Source organism: Sminthopsis crassicaudata, chromosome 6, assembly GCF_048593235.1.
Source record: "Sminthopsis crassicaudata isolate SCR6 chromosome 6, ASM4859323v1, whole genome shotgun sequence".
NCBI classification, from domain to species: domain Eukaryota; kingdom Metazoa; phylum Chordata; class Mammalia; order Dasyuromorphia; family Dasyuridae; genus Sminthopsis; species Sminthopsis crassicaudata.
In genome coordinates, this window is record NC_133622.1 from 197,180,400 (window position 1) to 197,196,920 (window position 16,521).

Below are 16,521 nucleotides of genomic sequence, written 5' to 3' on the forward strand. Positions count from 1 at the left end.
CTACATAGAGATAATGTACCTGCAGCTTCCCTCCTGCAGTCAGTGTTAATAGGAGATCAAGGTAGGGCCTGGTTGCTGACTAGCCCTATATATATATACTAGAAGTACAAATAATCTGGGAAATAGAGAGCCTACACTTAAAAGCAAACAAACAAACAAAAGCAAATTCTTTTAGTTCGGAAACTATTTTCTTTTTCCTCATCCTATGGCTGGTTCCCAGAAAAAAGATGACTTGCTCATATTAGAGGTTTCATAAATGCTTGTTAAATTCAATTACATATAGATGAAGACTTTTTCTAAAATTATAGGCAGCTGGCTGGTTCAGTGGATAACACTGTTGGACCTCCCTTGAATCAGCAAGTGATTTCAAACACCAGCTGTAGGACTCTGGGCAAGTCACTTAATCTGTGTTTGCCTCAATTTCCTCCTCTGTAAATTGGGAATGATACAATCATGTTTGCTCCACAGAGGATAAGGCTCTGAGAACTATTTGTTTTCAAGTAGAGTCACAGCATCGTGGATTTTGAGCTGGCAGCAATATTTCAGGGTTTCTACTTCCATATTTTACAAAGAAAGTCACTGAGACACAAGGAGGTTTAGTATAGTTAATATATTGTTCAAGCGCATACAAGTTGTAAGTGGCAGAGACAAGATTCAAACAGATCCTGTTAATACTATCGTGTTACCTCTAAGTGTTCATTATATATGGGTGTATGGGTGTCCATATATGTGTGTGTATATTTCCATACTCCAATCTTCTAACCTATAACTAAACATATTTACTCTTAAAAAAAAAAAGTGGTGGGATGGGGTAGGGGAAAGACACTGTAATAAAGTAACATTAAACAAGTGGTATTTTGCTCTGCTGTTTATTTCTTACTTTCATGACTTTATATTATCACTTTAAACTCCCTGAGCCTCAGTTTCCTCACATGTTAAATGAGATAGTTGAGCTCCATGACCACTAGGAAACTACATTTCCAGTTCTAAAATTGTGATTCCACAGTGAAAATCTAGCAACATTGTGTCCTAATGTAAGATCTGTATTTGATCATTAATGAGTCATATATTTTCTCTTGGATTTTATATAGTTCATTTGTAGCAACATTAACCTGGCATTCCCTTCTGAGGGCTGACCCCATCCTTGTTGTGGTGACTGTTAGAGGTGGGCCGCCCTCATCCCGGTGACCATCCACTCCAGATCCTCTTTGTGGTTGGTGGGGTGACAATATCAGAAGCCAAAATGTTGAAAGATCTCGTTTCTTCCCTGAAGCCTGGAACACAGGTACCGAACCCGAAATAACAGGACATGCATCTCCCTGGCCCAAGGATGGGAGAATCTGGCTGTTCCCACAAGACTTGGTCTGAGCCTTAGGGGTAGCATTTGAGGAGATGATCTATAGAATTCGGGAGATGGTGAAGCACTGTGTAAAGGTCAGATAATTCTCTTACTACTACTATTATTACTTGTACTCTTACGCCTATTATTATTACTACTATTTCTACTATTACTCCTCTTCCTACTCCTATTAGTATTACTCCTACGATTACTACTATTACTCTTCCACCACCTACTACAATTACTGCCACTCTTATTATTGTTATTATTCCTTCTAGATCTCTTCCTCCTGCTACTAGTACTATCATTGCTCCTATTCCTATTAATACTCCTTTTACTACCACTACTACTATTATTTCTACTACCACTTTTACTATTACTATTACTCCTACTGCTACTCCTACTAGTGTCACTCCTATTCCTATCATTATTACTGTTGCTATTACTACTTCTTCTACTACTATTATTCCTACTCCTATTATTATTAGTACTACTACCATTACTATTACTTTTATCATTACTACTCTTTTTACTACTTCTATCACTACTTTTATTCCTCTTCCTATTACTGTTACTACTCATACTACTCCTACTTCTTCTACGCCTCCACCTCCTACTACTGCCACTACTCCTTTGTCCGGAAGTCCATATGTTTTCTAAATAAAGAGGTTTCCTAAAAAATATTGTTAAAAGAAGACTTGCGCATAAAGCCTGAGCACAATCCTCATCAGATGAGCAGTTGACTTGCTTACCTTGGCCATGGAGACCTCATTGTGTGATGCTCATTGTGACATGCCGGAGAACACCCAAAGTTTTCTGACTTCAAGGTGATGTTCTCTTCCCAACAACCCAGTTGGATCCTGACAGGAAAAGGGAGTAGTATGTGAATAGAAGAATGGATGAGTGGACTAATAGACTGATAGACTAGATACATAGATTCCTGGTGATGGATGAATGGGATAGAGAAGATAAACAAATAGATTGAATAGATACACTTAATGCATAGTTAAAAAGATAATGATGGATAGATAAGTGAAAAGATAGATTTATAGTAGAAAAGTTTATAGGTAGAAAAGTGATTTATAGGAAGAAAAGTGATTTATAGGTAGCAAACAGCTCTATAGGAAGAAAAGCCATTTATAGGTAGAAAAGAGATTTTTAGATTAAAAAAAGGGATTTAGAAGTAGAAAAGAGATTTATAGGCAGAAGAGAATGAATAGCTGGATTAAAATATACATACAACCCCCCCCCAAAATATTGCAGTTCGTGGATGGTTTTTCCAGTATATCAAATGGACACATATCTTTCACTTATGCTTTCACCTTTTATCTTTTCAGGCAACCTATAAGCCAGTACTGAAGCAAAGGAGATACTGAAGCCAGAGTGACCAGATTCTGGCGATATTGAAAACATGTCTTTGGAAATCTACTTGAAACGGGATTTAGATTGTTGTTGGGGAGTTTTGATCTATACTTTGGAGTTTATTGCACTGGTGGGGGGAAGGGGAGAGAGGATGTTTCTGAGTTTGATTGTTGGGGAGTTTTGATATCTATACTTTGGAGTTTATTGTACTGGTGGGGGGAAGGGGAGAGATGATGTTTCTGAGTTTGATGTGTTTTTAAAAATAAAAAATGTTTTTTTTCTGTTTCCAAAAGTTTCAAGTTGTCATTCTTTCAGCTCCCACATGATTAGTGATATTTCCCAGTTTCTTCTTTACTATCTGATGATTATATTTGCCAGCTGGTTAATCCTAAAGAAATACTTGTTGGCAAACTTATTGGGTAAACAACATTTTTCCCTTATTTGCAGCTAGCCCATACTGCTGATGGGTAAAGCTGGCTATCCTATCTGGGTTTGGGAATAAGAGAGGGAGGCAGATTTGTTCTTCTTTGAGATTGTGAAAAAACTGTAAGCAGGCCCTTTGCCATCAGAGGCTGGGGACCGTCTGAAAATCTGGGAGCAAAGAGGTAGTGGGGGTTAACAAGCAGCAGGGCTGTTGTGTTCTAGCCAGAGAAGTTCCAGAGAAGCTCGGAACTGGCCCTGCTGAAGTCTTTTGGATCTTCCTGGAGGAGCAGAGCAGCCATTCTACACCAGAAGGGCAATTCAGAATGACAAGGGACTGGCTTAGAGATTTGCATCCAGGTGCTTCCCCTCAGCTCTAGGGGAAGGCTGAGCCAGAAAATAATTGGTGTCCCCACAGGCTTGTGCTAGAGCCCCCCATTCCCCCTTTGAAGTTTCTTCTGCCTGACTTGTGCTCATTATAATCTATATGACTGCAATGTCAAACTTCTGTTTCTGAAAATCTAACCTTTCTTCAGAAGCTGGGAACCTAAATCCCCTGGATGAAGAAGGGGGATAGTAAGAGTGCTAGAAAAGCAAATGGGTGCTCTGGAGACGGCAAGATTGGAGATGGGAAAACCCCGTCTGATTTGATTCCATAGATAGTGGCAAAGGTCAGGTTAGCCACAAAAGATGTTTGCACTGATTGATAAAGCTGGAACAATACCTCTTGGGAATTGATGTACAGGCTCTGGCAAGAAAATGAAACCAAACTAACTCCCAAGCAGGATGCAGCCTTAATTGGCTGAAGGGCCCCAGAAGACCCTGGACAAGCCAGTCAAGCCGGCTTCCAGAGCTAGTCCTTAGCTTGGCCTTGGGAATTCTCCCAGGGGGTGGAAGAGGAGGAGGTCTGGATTGCTCTCTGACAGCACCTTCTCATCCTCCATCTTGGGCTTTCCACTTCTGGGCTTGGGCTTGGAGGGTCTCATCTACAGAAAACCACCTTCTTGAGGGCAAGAACTGTTGGAGTTTTTCCTTGGTAGCTCTGCCATTTTTCCACTTCGAATCACTTCCGATTTACCAATATTTATTAAGGAAACAAGCATTTATTAAACTCCTATGTACCAAGCACTGTGCTAAGCACTTTACACATATTCTCTCCTGAACATCACTGGGAGGTAGGTGCTAATATCCACTCTCTCAGTTAAAGAAACTGAGGCAACAGGTCAGCAAAATAGAGGCGAGATTGAAACAGATCTTGTCTTGTACAGACAACCCTGGCCTAATTAACAAGGGGATTCTAGATCTGCAGCGTTCAATGGGGTGTTTTCCAAATTCTACATGATGAAAGGTACCGGATGAAGCGGTCTGGGGTCTTAACCGTGGCCTTAGCTCCTTCTGCTTTGCAGCCAAACCCTAGGCTCCATCCCAAGAGCAATATGTGGGCTTGGCTCCCTTTCCCTCTGGTGCTTCTACTCATGTCCCCAGTTTCTGGTCCCTGTGTCCTTTGTGACCATATCATTCATCTGGTAGCCCACCTCATCCATCTTCCTTAGACTACTCAATCAGCAAAGCTCAATTAAACAAGGAGCAAACATATATTACATACTTACTAGGGGTCGTATATTTCACTAGACCCTGGAGACATAAAGGTAAAAACAAAATGGTTTTGCCCGCAAAATTTATATTCTATTGGGGAAAATGATGTCAACAAAAATACCTAGGAAGACAATCTATGCATAAGCAAGATAATTGTATAAATATTTTTACATACATTGGATTAAGCATATATTTTCATATATTTAACATGTGAATCCCCTGTCATCTTCCCTGTCATCTAGGGGAAGAGGTGGAAGGAAGGAGGGGAAAAGTTGGAAGAGAAGGTTTTGCAAGGGTCAGTGTTAAAAACTTACCCCTTCATATGTTTTGTAAATAAAAAGCTTTCCTCAAACAATTTTTAAAAAGAAAAAAAACCCACATACCAGGTGAGCACTACCCTCATCTGATGAGCATTTGCTTTGCTTACCTTCTCCATGGAGACCTCATTGTGTCATGCCCATTGTGACACGCCTGAGAACACCCAAGGTTTTCTGACTTAAAGGGGATGTTCTCTCCCCAACAACCCAGTTGGATCCTGACAGCCAAGGGAGTAGTATGTGAATAGAAGAATAGATGAGTGGACAAATAGACTAATAGACTAGATACATAGATAAGTGCTGATAGATAGATGGGATAGATAGGGTAAACAAATAGATTCAATAGATACACTTGATGCATAGTTAAATAGATAATGATCGGTAGATAAGTGAAAAGATAGATTTATAGTAGAAAAGTTTATAGGTAGAAAAGATATTTATAGGAAAAAAAAAGTGATTTATAGTTAGAAAAGAGATTTATATGAAAAAAGCGATACATAGGTAGAAAAGAGATATATATATAGTTAAAAAAGTGATTTAGGAGAAGAAACGAGATTTATAGGTAGAAAAGAGATTTATAGGCAGAAGAGAATGAATAGCTGCCTTAAATTATACATAGATAATGAAGGAGTCAATGGAGGGTTAGGTAAATCAGTAAATAAATTACTGGAGAGAGAGATCCATTTGGGCCCTCATCAGCATGATACCAAGGGCTGCTGTCATAGATTGAGACTGCCTTCACGTCAGTATTAAACTATTATATTTTAGTCTTCAATATTATAGAAGCTAAAATGGTTGCTTTCTATCTGGCTTGGGAAATTGTTGACTTCTCTTTCTTCCCCTCTTCCCCCACGCCCCCCCAAAATTGCATTTTGTGGATGGTTATTCTAGTAGATCAATTGGACACATATCTTTCACTTATGCTGTAACATTTTACCTTTTCAGGCATCCTATAAGCCACTGCTGAAGCAGAGGAGATACTGAACCAGTTGTGACCAGATGCTGGCGATATTGAACGCATCTTAAGCCTCGGGATCGACTTAAAACGGGATTTAACCTGTTCATGAAGGTAAAGCATCTACATAGAGATAATGTACCTGCAGCTTCCCTCCTGCAGTCAGTGTTAATAGGAGATCAAGGTAGGGCCTGGTTGCTGACTAGCCCTATATATATATACTAGAAGTACAAATAATCTGGGAAATAGAGAGCCTACACTTAAAAGCAAACAAACAAACAAAAGCAAATTCTTTTAGTTCGGAAACTATTTTCTTTTTCCTCATCCTATGGCTGGTTCCCAGAAAAAAGATGACTTGCTCATATTAGAGGTTTCATAAATGCTTGTTAAATTCAATTACATATAGATGAAGACTTTTTCTAAAATTATAGGCAGCTGGCTGGTTCAGTGGATAACACTGTTGGACCTCCCTTGAATCAGCAACTGATTTCAAACACCAGCTGTAGGACTCTGGGCAAGTCACTTAATCTGTGTTTGCCTCAATTTCCTCCTCTGTAAATTGGGAATGATACAATCATGTTTGCTCCACAGAGGATAAGCCTCTGAGAACTATTTGTTTTCAAGTAGAGTCACAGCATCGTGGATTTTGAGCTGGCAGCAATATTTCAGGGTTTCTACTTCCATATTTTACAAAGAAAGTCACTGAGACACAAGGAGGTTTAGTATAGTTAATATATTGTTCAAGCGCATACAAGTTGTAAGTGGCAGAGACAAGATTCAAACAGATCCTGTTAATACTATCGTGTTACCTCTAAGTGTTCATTATATATGGGTGTATGGGTGTCCATATATGTGTGTGTATATTTCAATACTCCAATCTTCTAACCTATAACTAAACATATTTACTATTAAAAAAAAAAAAGTGGTGGGATGGGGTAGGGGAAAGACACTGTAATAAAGTAACATTAAACAAGAGGTATTTTGCTCTGCTGTTTATTTCTTACTTTCATGACTTTATATTATCACTTTAAACTCCCTGAGCCTCAGTTTTCTCACATGTTAAATGAGATAGTTGAGCTCCATGACCACTAGGAAACTACATTTCCAGTTCTAAAATTGTGATTCCACAGTGAAAATCTAGCAACATTGTGTCCTAATGTAAGATCTGTATTTGATCATTAATGAGTCATATATTTTCTCTTGGATTTTATATAGTTCATTTGTAGCAACATTAACCTGGCATTCCCTTCTGAGGGCTGACCCCATCCTTGTTGTGGTGACTGTTAGAGGTGAGCCGCCCTCATCCCGGTGACCATCCACTCCAGATCCTCTTTGTGGTTGGTGGGGTGACGATATCAGAAGCCAAAATGTTGAAAGATCTCGTTTCTTCCCTGAAGCCTGGAACACAGGTACCGAACCCGAAATAACAGGACATGCATCTCCCTGGCCCAAGGATGGGAGAGTCTGGCTGTTCCCACAAGACTTGGTCTGAGCCTTAGGGGTAGCATTTGAGGAGATGATCTATAGAATTCGGGAGATGGTGAAGCACTGTGTAAAGGTCAGATAATTCTCTTACTACTACTATTATTACTTGTACTCTTACCCCTATTATTATTACTACTATTTCTACTATTACTCCTCTTCCTACTCCTATTAGTATTACTCCTACGATTACTACTATTACTCTTCCACCAACTACTACAATTACTGCCACTCTTATTATTGTTATTATTCCTTCTAGATCTCTTCCTCCTGCTACTAGTACTATCATTGCTCCTATTCCTATTAATACTCCTTTTACTACCACTACTACTATTATTTCTACTACCACTTTTACTATTACTATTACTCCTACTACTACTCCTCCTCCTACTCCTACTCCTACTATAGTGTAACTCCTATTCCTATCATCATTACTGTTGCTATTACTACTACTTCTACTACTATTATTCCTACTCCTATTCCTGTTACTACTCATACTACTCCTACTTCTTCTACTCCTCCACCTCCTACTACTAAAACTACTCCTTGGTCCCTACTATTACTATAATTACTACTAGCACTACCACTACTACTACTACTACTACTACTACTACTACTACTACTACTACTACTACTACTACTACTACTACTATTGCTACTCTTACTTCTATTACTATTATTACTCCTACTGTGAGTACTGTTAAATTTTTCTAGTGCCATGACCAATTTCTTCTCCTAGAAGGGAGCCGACAACTTAACTATTACAACACCAGAAAGGGTGAAAGTGAGATTGTACAGCTGATAGAGGGCAGGGGCTTCAAGGCAGGAAGACTTAGAGTTCCAATTTTTCTTCCAAAACTTACTATATATTTTGACCTTAAACAAGTCATTTTACATCTGCTCTCAGTTTGCTCAATAGTGAAACGTTGTTTACCATAATCTCTATTGCCTAAGTTGTTGTGAGAGTCAAATGAGATTATAATTATAAAATAGTACAAATTCCAGCAAGTTATCATTATTTTTTATTGATTTTTGATTATAGCACATTTTTTTTGACAGTACACTGGCATATTTTTCTTTACAACATTATCCCTTGTACTCCTTTCTGTTCTGAATTATTCCCGTACTTCCCCACTAGGCCCTCCCATAGACGGCAGGCATTGCCATACATATTTAAATATCTTATAGTATATTCTTGGTACAATATATATGTGCAGAACCAAATTTTATTGTTGTTGTTATTGCAAAGGAAGAATTGTATTCGGAAGGTAAAAATAATCTGTGAAGAAAAATAAAAAGCAAACAAACAAAATGCTCTCACTTTACATATCCCAGTGTTCAGGTTCTGGGTGTAGCTGATTCTCTCCATCATTGATCAAGTGGACTTGTATTAGCTATTGTCTATGTTGAAGATATCCACTTCCATTCGAACACAACCTCATACAGTATCATTGTTGAAGTGTATAATGATCTCCTAGTTCTGCTCGTTTGACTCAGCATCAGTTGATGTAAGTCTCTCCAAGCCTCTCTGTTTTCCTCCTGTTGGTCATTTCTTACAGAACAAGAATATTGCATAACATTCTTATACCATAATTTACCCAACCATTCTCCAATTGATGGACATCCGTTCATTGTCCAGTTTCTAGCCACTACAAAAAGTGCTGCCACAAACATTTTGGCACATACAAGTCATTTTCCCTTCTTTAGGATTTCTTTGGGATATAAGCCCCGTAGTAGCACTGCTAGGTCAACGGATTGGCAGATTTTGATAACTTTTGGGGCATAATTCCAGATTGCTCTGCAGAATGGTTGGATTCTTTCACAACTCCACCAGCAAGGCATCATTTTCCCAATTTTCTCACAGCCCCTCCAACATTCATCATTGTTTTTTCCTGTCATCTTAACGAATGTGACAGGTGTGTAGTGGTATCTCACACTTGTGATTTGGAACTTGTGAGTGGAAATAGTTTTAATTTCATCATCTGAAAATTGTCCATATCCTTTCACCCTTTTTCAATTTGAGAATGGCTTGTTTTCTTATAAATTAGCATCAATTCTCTCTATATCTTGGAAGTGAGGCCTTTCTCAGAACCTTTAACTGTAAAAATGTTTTCCCAATTGGTTACTTCCCTTCTAATCTTCCTGGCATTAGTTTCCCCCCCCTGTGATAACTTTTTAATTTGATGTAACCTAAATTTTCTATTTTGTGATCAATAATGATCTCTAGGTCTCCTTTGGTCACATAATCCTTCCTCCTCCACAAGTCTGAGATGTAAACTATCCTATGTTCCTCTAATTTATTTATGACCTCGTTCTTTATGCCTAAATCATGGACCCATTTTGATCTTAAGTGTGGGTCCATGCCTAGTTTCTCCCATACTAATTTCCAGTTTTTCCAGCAGTTTTTGTCAAATAATGAATTCTTATGCCAAAAGTTGGGATCTCTGGGTTTGTCAAACACTAGATTGCTATTTTTATTCACTATCTTGCCCTGTGAACCTATGCTACTCCACTGAACAACTAGTCTATTTCTTAAGCAATACCAAATGGTTTTGGTGACTGTTGCTTTATAATATAGTTCTATATCAGGTACAGCTAGACAGCTAGACCACCTTCCTTTTTTTTTTCATTACTTACCTTGAAATTCTTGAACTTCTGTTGTTCCATATGAATTCTGTTGTTATTTTTTCTAGGTCTTTAAAAAAGTTCCTTGGGAGTCAGATTGGTATAGCACTGAATAAATAGATTAGTTTAGGGAGTATTGTCATCTTCATTATATTCTCTCGGCCTATCCAAAAGCATTGAACGTCTTTCTAATTATTTAAATCTGACTTCATTTTTCTGGCAAGTGTTTCGTAATTTTGCTCCTGACTTTCCTTTGTTAGATATATTCCCAAATATTTTGTACTATCGACAGTTATTTTGAATGGAATTTCTCTTTGTGTCTCTTGCTGTTGGATTGTGTTGCTAATGTATAAAAATGCTGAGGATTTCTGTGGATTTATTTTGTATCCTGCAATTTTGCTAAAGTTCTGAATTGTTTATAATAGCTTTTTTAGCAGAGTCTTTGGGGTTCTCTAAGTATACCATAATGTCATCTGCAAAGATTGATAGTTTTATTTCCTCATTTCCTACTCTTAATTTTTGAATCTCTTTCTCGGCTCTTTTTGCCGAGGCTAGCGTTTGTAGTACTATATTGAATAGTAATGGTGATAGTGGGAAACCTTGTTTCACTCCTTATCTTACAGGGAAAAGTTCCTAAGATATTTGCTGACGGTTTTAAATATAGGTTCCTTATCATTTTAAGGAATAGTTCATTTATTCCTATACTCTCAAGTCTTTTTTTGTAGGAATGGATGTTGGATTTGATCAAATGCTTTTTCTGCATCTATTGAGAAGATCATATGGTTTTTAGTAATTTGATTATTAATATGGACAATTATACTAATAGTTTTCCCAATATTAAACCAACCCAGCACTGCTGGTATAAATCCTGCTTGATCGTAGTGTATTATCCTGGGGATGATTCTCTGAAGTCTTTTTGCTAATATCTTATTTAAGATTTTAGCATCAATATTCAAGAAGGAAAATGGTCTTTAGTTTTCTTTCTCTGTTTACAATCTACCTGGTTTTAGGTATCAGTACCATGTCTGGGGCATAAAAGGAATTTGGTAGGCCTCCTTCAATTCATTTTTTTTTCAAATAGTTTATATAGTATTAGAGTTAGTTGTTCTTTAAATGTTTGGTAGAATTCATATGTCAATCCATCTCTTCCTGAGGATTTTTTCTTAGGGTGTTGGTTAATAAATTGTTCTATTTCTTTTTCCGAAATGGGACTATTTAGACTTCTTACTTCTTCCTCTGTTAATCTGCGCAAGTTATATTTCCTCCACAAGTCTGAGAGATAAACTATCCTTTGTTCCTCTTATTTATTTATGATCTCATTCTTTATTCCTAACTCATGGACCCATTTTGATCTTTTCTCCCTATTTGCTGTTAAGTGTGGGTCCATGCCTAGTTTCTACCATAATAATTTCCAGTTTTCCCAGCAGTTTCTGTCAAATAATGAATACGTATTCCAAAATCTGGGATCTTTGGGTTTGTCAAAAACTAGATTGCTATTTTTATTCAATATCTTGCCCTGTGAAGCTAACCTATTCCACTGATCAACTAGTCTATTTATTAGCCAACACCCAATGGTTTTGGTGACTGCTGCTTTATAATATACTTTAGATCAGGTACAGCTAGGCTACCTTCATTTGATTATTTTTTTTTCTCATTACTTCCCTTGCAATTCTCAACCTTTTGTTCTTTCCTATGAATGTTGTTGTTATTTTTTCTAGGTCATTAAAATAGTTTCTGATTGGTGTAGCACTAAATAAATAGATTAATTTAGAGAGTATTGTCATCTTGATAATATTCGCTCTGCTTATCCAAGAGCACTGAATGTCTTTCCAATTATTTAAATCTGACTTCATTTTTGTGGCAAGTGTTTTGTAATTTTTCTCATATAATTCCTGACTATTCTTTGGTAGATGGATTCCCAAATACTTTATACTCTCAACATTTGTTTGGAATGGAATTTCTCTTTGTATCTCTTGCTGTTGGATTGTGTTGGTAATATGTAAAAATGCTGAGGATTTAGGTGGATTTATTTTGTATCTTGAAACTTTGCTAAAGTTCTGAATTAATTCTAATAGCTTTTTAGCAGAGTCTTAGGGGTTCTCTAAGTATACCATCATGTCATCTGCAAAGAGTGATAGTTTGATTTCCTCATTAGCTACTCTAATTCCTGGAATCTCTCTGGGCTCTTATTGCCCAGGCTAGCATTTCTAATACAATATGGAATAGTAATGGTGATAGTGAGCAACCGTTGTTTCACTCCTTATCTTACTGGGAAAGGTTCCAGTGTATCACCATTACATATGATGTTTACTGACAGTTTTAAATATATAATCATGATTTTAAGGAATAGTCCATTTATTCCTGTACTCTCAAAGGTTTGTAGTAGGAATGGATGTTGGATTTTATGAAATGCTTTTTCTTCATCTATTGAGATGATCATATGGTTTTTGTTAATTTGGTTATTGATATAGTTGATTATACAAATAGTGTTCCTAATATTGAACCAGCCCTGCATTCCTGGTATAAATCCCACTTGGCCATAGTTTATCATCCTGGGGAGGGTTTTCTGTAGTCTTTTGGATAATATTTTATTTAAGATTTTAGCATCATTAGGGAGATTGGTCTATAATTTTGTTTCTCTGTTTTCAGCCTACCTGGTTTAGGTATCAGTACCATGTCTGTGTCATAAAAGGAATTTGGTAGGACTCCTTCAATCCCTATTTTTTCAAATAGTTTCTATAACATTGGAGTTGTTTTTTAAATTTTTGGTAGAAATCACATGTAAATCCATCTGGTGCTGGGGATTATTTTTTCTTAGGGAGTTGGTTAATAGCTTCTTCTATTGCTTTTTCTGAAATGGGACTATTCAGACTATTTCCTTCTTCCTCTGTTAGTCTGGGCAAGCTTATTTTTGAAGGTATTCTTCCACTTCATTTAAGTTATCGAATTTATTGCCGTAAAGTTGGGCAAAGTAGCTCCTAACTATTGTTCTAATTTCCTCTTCATTAGGGGTGAGTTCTCCCTTTTCATTTTTAAGACTAACAATTTTTGTTTCAAATACAGACAACTACAGGCACACAGTAGTAGACAGAGTCTAAAGTCGAGTCCTGACTTCTTTTAATCATCTTTTCTTTCTTAACTTTTTTGGATCATGGACTTTTTTGACTTACTGCTGAATGCCTCTTCTAGGAATAGACGTTTTTAAATGCTTAAAACAAAGGAACAGGATAACGAGGGAATCACTATTACTGAAATACTGTTTTAAAATGTTTTTTTCTCAATAGTATTTTATTTTTTCCAAATACAGGTAAAGACAGTTTTCGACATTCATTATTAAAATTAGTTTTGAAAATAAACGTGATATATCCCAGGTTGAGAACCTGTGCACTAGGAACTTGGAATTTTCCCCCTCTCTCCACTCCTGGAAATGTCTCCATTCTTTATGAGGACACTCTGTTCCAAGCTGAAGTTGCTCTGAATTCCTTGGGAAACTGAAGGAGGTCTCCCCAGGCCTACTCCTTGGTTACTTGAACTGTGGTTCTGTGAGGAACCCATACAGAACTATCAGCCTCCACCTTGGAGCTGGTGAAGAAACAGTTCTATTTCTGTGGGCAATGCCAGAGGCACTTGTTGCTTCTCTGTTGCCAATTACTTCTTTAAAAGCCTGGGTGTATTTATTAATACAGACAGAATAATTTCTCATAGATCCACCGAATGCACTCCCTGGGATGTAAGGCACAGACAAACAAAGGGAGGCCTTGCATCCCACAGCACCAAGCTCTAATCCCTCTTAGTCTGCAAACTCAAAAATTCCATTACTCAGGACAATCATGAAGCATAGAAGAATGGTCAATAATTGTAGGGAGTCACTCTGGCACCCTTTAAGGAGGGTATCTGCAAACAGCTTAGAGCCCCTTCCTCAACCTGGAAGGCTCTAAATCTTACCCATGCTCACTGATCAGAGAAGGAGCTCCCCGGCTGCCGGGATACTAGCATGGGAAGGCGCTGAGTGCTTTTCCTTCATTGTGCATTGCTTACCAGGAGATGGAGCCGCTCCAGTGTTCATGGCACACTCTTGGGCTTCACGGGGCAGAGACAGGTTACTGAGGGGAGGGGTAAGTTGGAGGTCTGAGCCAGTGAGGCAATGGTAATGTTCTTGGGTTTTAGTCACCAAGCATTCATCAAATGCCCAGTGCAGCAGACAGATCCCAGGCCTGAAGCCAGATGTGGCCTCAGGCTCACTGGCCTTGTCACCAAGGGAGAGGGGGCCCAGCTAGCTCATTTTTGAAAGGGGGAAAAAAAGAATACCTCCACTTCCAGGTTTGAGAGGAGGATCCAATTGGGATACATGCAAAGTTTAGCAGACATCCTGGCCTGTTCCTAGCCTTGGATTTAAATTGGTTGGATTTATTCAGGGAACTCGGCTGCTTGACGATTGGAACACATCGTTTTATTTCATTGAAAAGGGTCTTTACCCTACAATTTCTCAAAGCAAATGCTTCTGTTTAATGTGAGCTTCAATCTCTTCCCCCAGTTGTTGCAACATTAGATTTATTGGTGTATTAAGCAGATGTTGTTCTCAGGGCATGTTGCTCGTGACCTCTTCCAGACTTACTATCCTATGGATCTAACATGATAACCTTGGCCTAAGATTGGATGTGTCTTGTACAGACAACCCTGGCCTAATTAACAAAAGGATCCAAGATCTGCAGTGTTCAAATTGTCCAAGATGAAAGGTACCTGATGAAGAGGTCCGGGGACATAAACTTGGCCCTAGGCTCCATCCCAAGAGCAATATGTGGGCTTAGCTCCCTTTCCCGCTGGCTGCTTCTACTCATGTCCCCAGATTCTGGTCCCTGTGTCTTTTGTGACTGTATCATTCCTTTGGTAGTCCACCTCATCCATCAGGCCTTAGACTACTCAATAAGCAAAGCACAATTAAACAAGGAGCAAACATATATTACATATACTTACTAGGGGTCAGATATTACACTAGACCCTGGAGACATAAAGATAAAAACAAAATGGTCTTGCCCTCAAAGTTTATATTCTATTGGGGAAAATTGTTGGGATTACTAGGTGAGAACTCGGGTTGTCTGGATAGTGACAAGGTGAGAATTCAGGTTGGACAATTACAAGGTGAGAACTCAGGTTGACTTGATGGAAGGAGCAGGCTCATTGGCTGAGGTGGTTCTTCCCAGAAGCCCTTGCATTATCCCACGCCCATTCTCTGGGAGGATAAAAGAGACAGCACTGGGCCCAGAGAGCAGATCGGCCTGGAGAAGGATAAGAGCTGGAGGAGATTCAGAGCCAGGATTCAAGAACAAGACTCTCAATTGCATCAGGCTTGACAGGGCTCTCTGCAGGAAGGGAAGTCACTTCTTTGGACAAGAGTTAACAGCAACTGCCTGGAGACAACGGTTCGTTACAGGAAGAAGAATCTGTCTGAGAGATTTGAGTAGACACAGCAGATCTCTAACAAGAGGGCGATCCAGCAGCTTCTGGAGACGACAGCTCGATACATTTGGCGCCCGAACAGGGACAGGCACGGTCCTGATTCCAGTGGAAAAGCTTCCGATCTAGATCTCAGTCTCTCTGACCCAGAACCGTGAGTAACGAGGAAACTTTGTTAAAGATTAAGTGAGCGTGCTAATAGATAAATAAGGAACTTAACTTGTTAAGGGCTAAACCAGGAATCTCTTATAGCTGAAATGGGGCAGATGTTAGCTATATTCAATCCCTGGACCTCAGCCGACTCATCCCCAGCCCCAGAAGCAACCTCAGCTCCACCCCCATTCAGGAGTGGTACTATAGAGAGTATAATCAACATAATTGAGGAGCAGAGTTTACTTGTAACCTGGGTACAGATTGCTAAACTCTTGGCTGCATTAAGACGCACATCCCCTTGGTTCTTAGAGGAAGAAAAGATAGATGTAGATAAATGGAAGCTAGTGGGATATGAAATGAAAGCATTTCAAGCAAAAAAATGGGCCTCGTTCAATTTCTGCAGAAGTATTTTATATCTACAACATAGTTCAATTAGCCTTAAACTATCAAACAAGTTGTAGGAGAAGGAAAAGTTCTAAAAATAAATAGAGGAGGAAGTGTGAGGAAAAAAGGAAAGATCAAGTTCTTTCCCTAGAGCAAGAGGATTTAAATGAGGAATTATGGTATGATTCTCTTGAAGAAGCTTCAACCCTGCCTAGAGAACAGATTATTGACAGGCCCACATCAACCCCACCTTCAGAGATGGAGGAAGAAAGAGGGGAAGAGGCAGAAACACAAACAGAATTGCCTGTGAAGAAGCCTAAGCCTATGACAAGATTAGAAAAAGCATTGGTTAAAGCTAAGAGAGAAGGACAGCATATAAGTGATTTTATACATGCATATCCTGTGATTGAAGAGATTGACTCTGTAGGTAAAAA

General features: G+C 38.6%; 1 long non-coding RNA gene across 1 annotated transcript; it reads right to left on the reverse strand.

The window, feature by feature from the left end:
* Positions 1-855: 855 nt before the first annotated feature.
* Positions 856-5,168, reverse strand: LOC141546658 (uncharacterized). Its single transcript, XR_012483361.1, has 3 exons — positions 5,145-5,168; positions 2,092-2,199; positions 856-1,424 (listed from the first exon to the last, which is right to left on the reverse strand). It is a non-coding gene; the product is annotated as an uncharacterized LOC141546658 (long non-coding RNA).
* Positions 5,169-16,521: the final 11,353 nt, after the last annotated feature.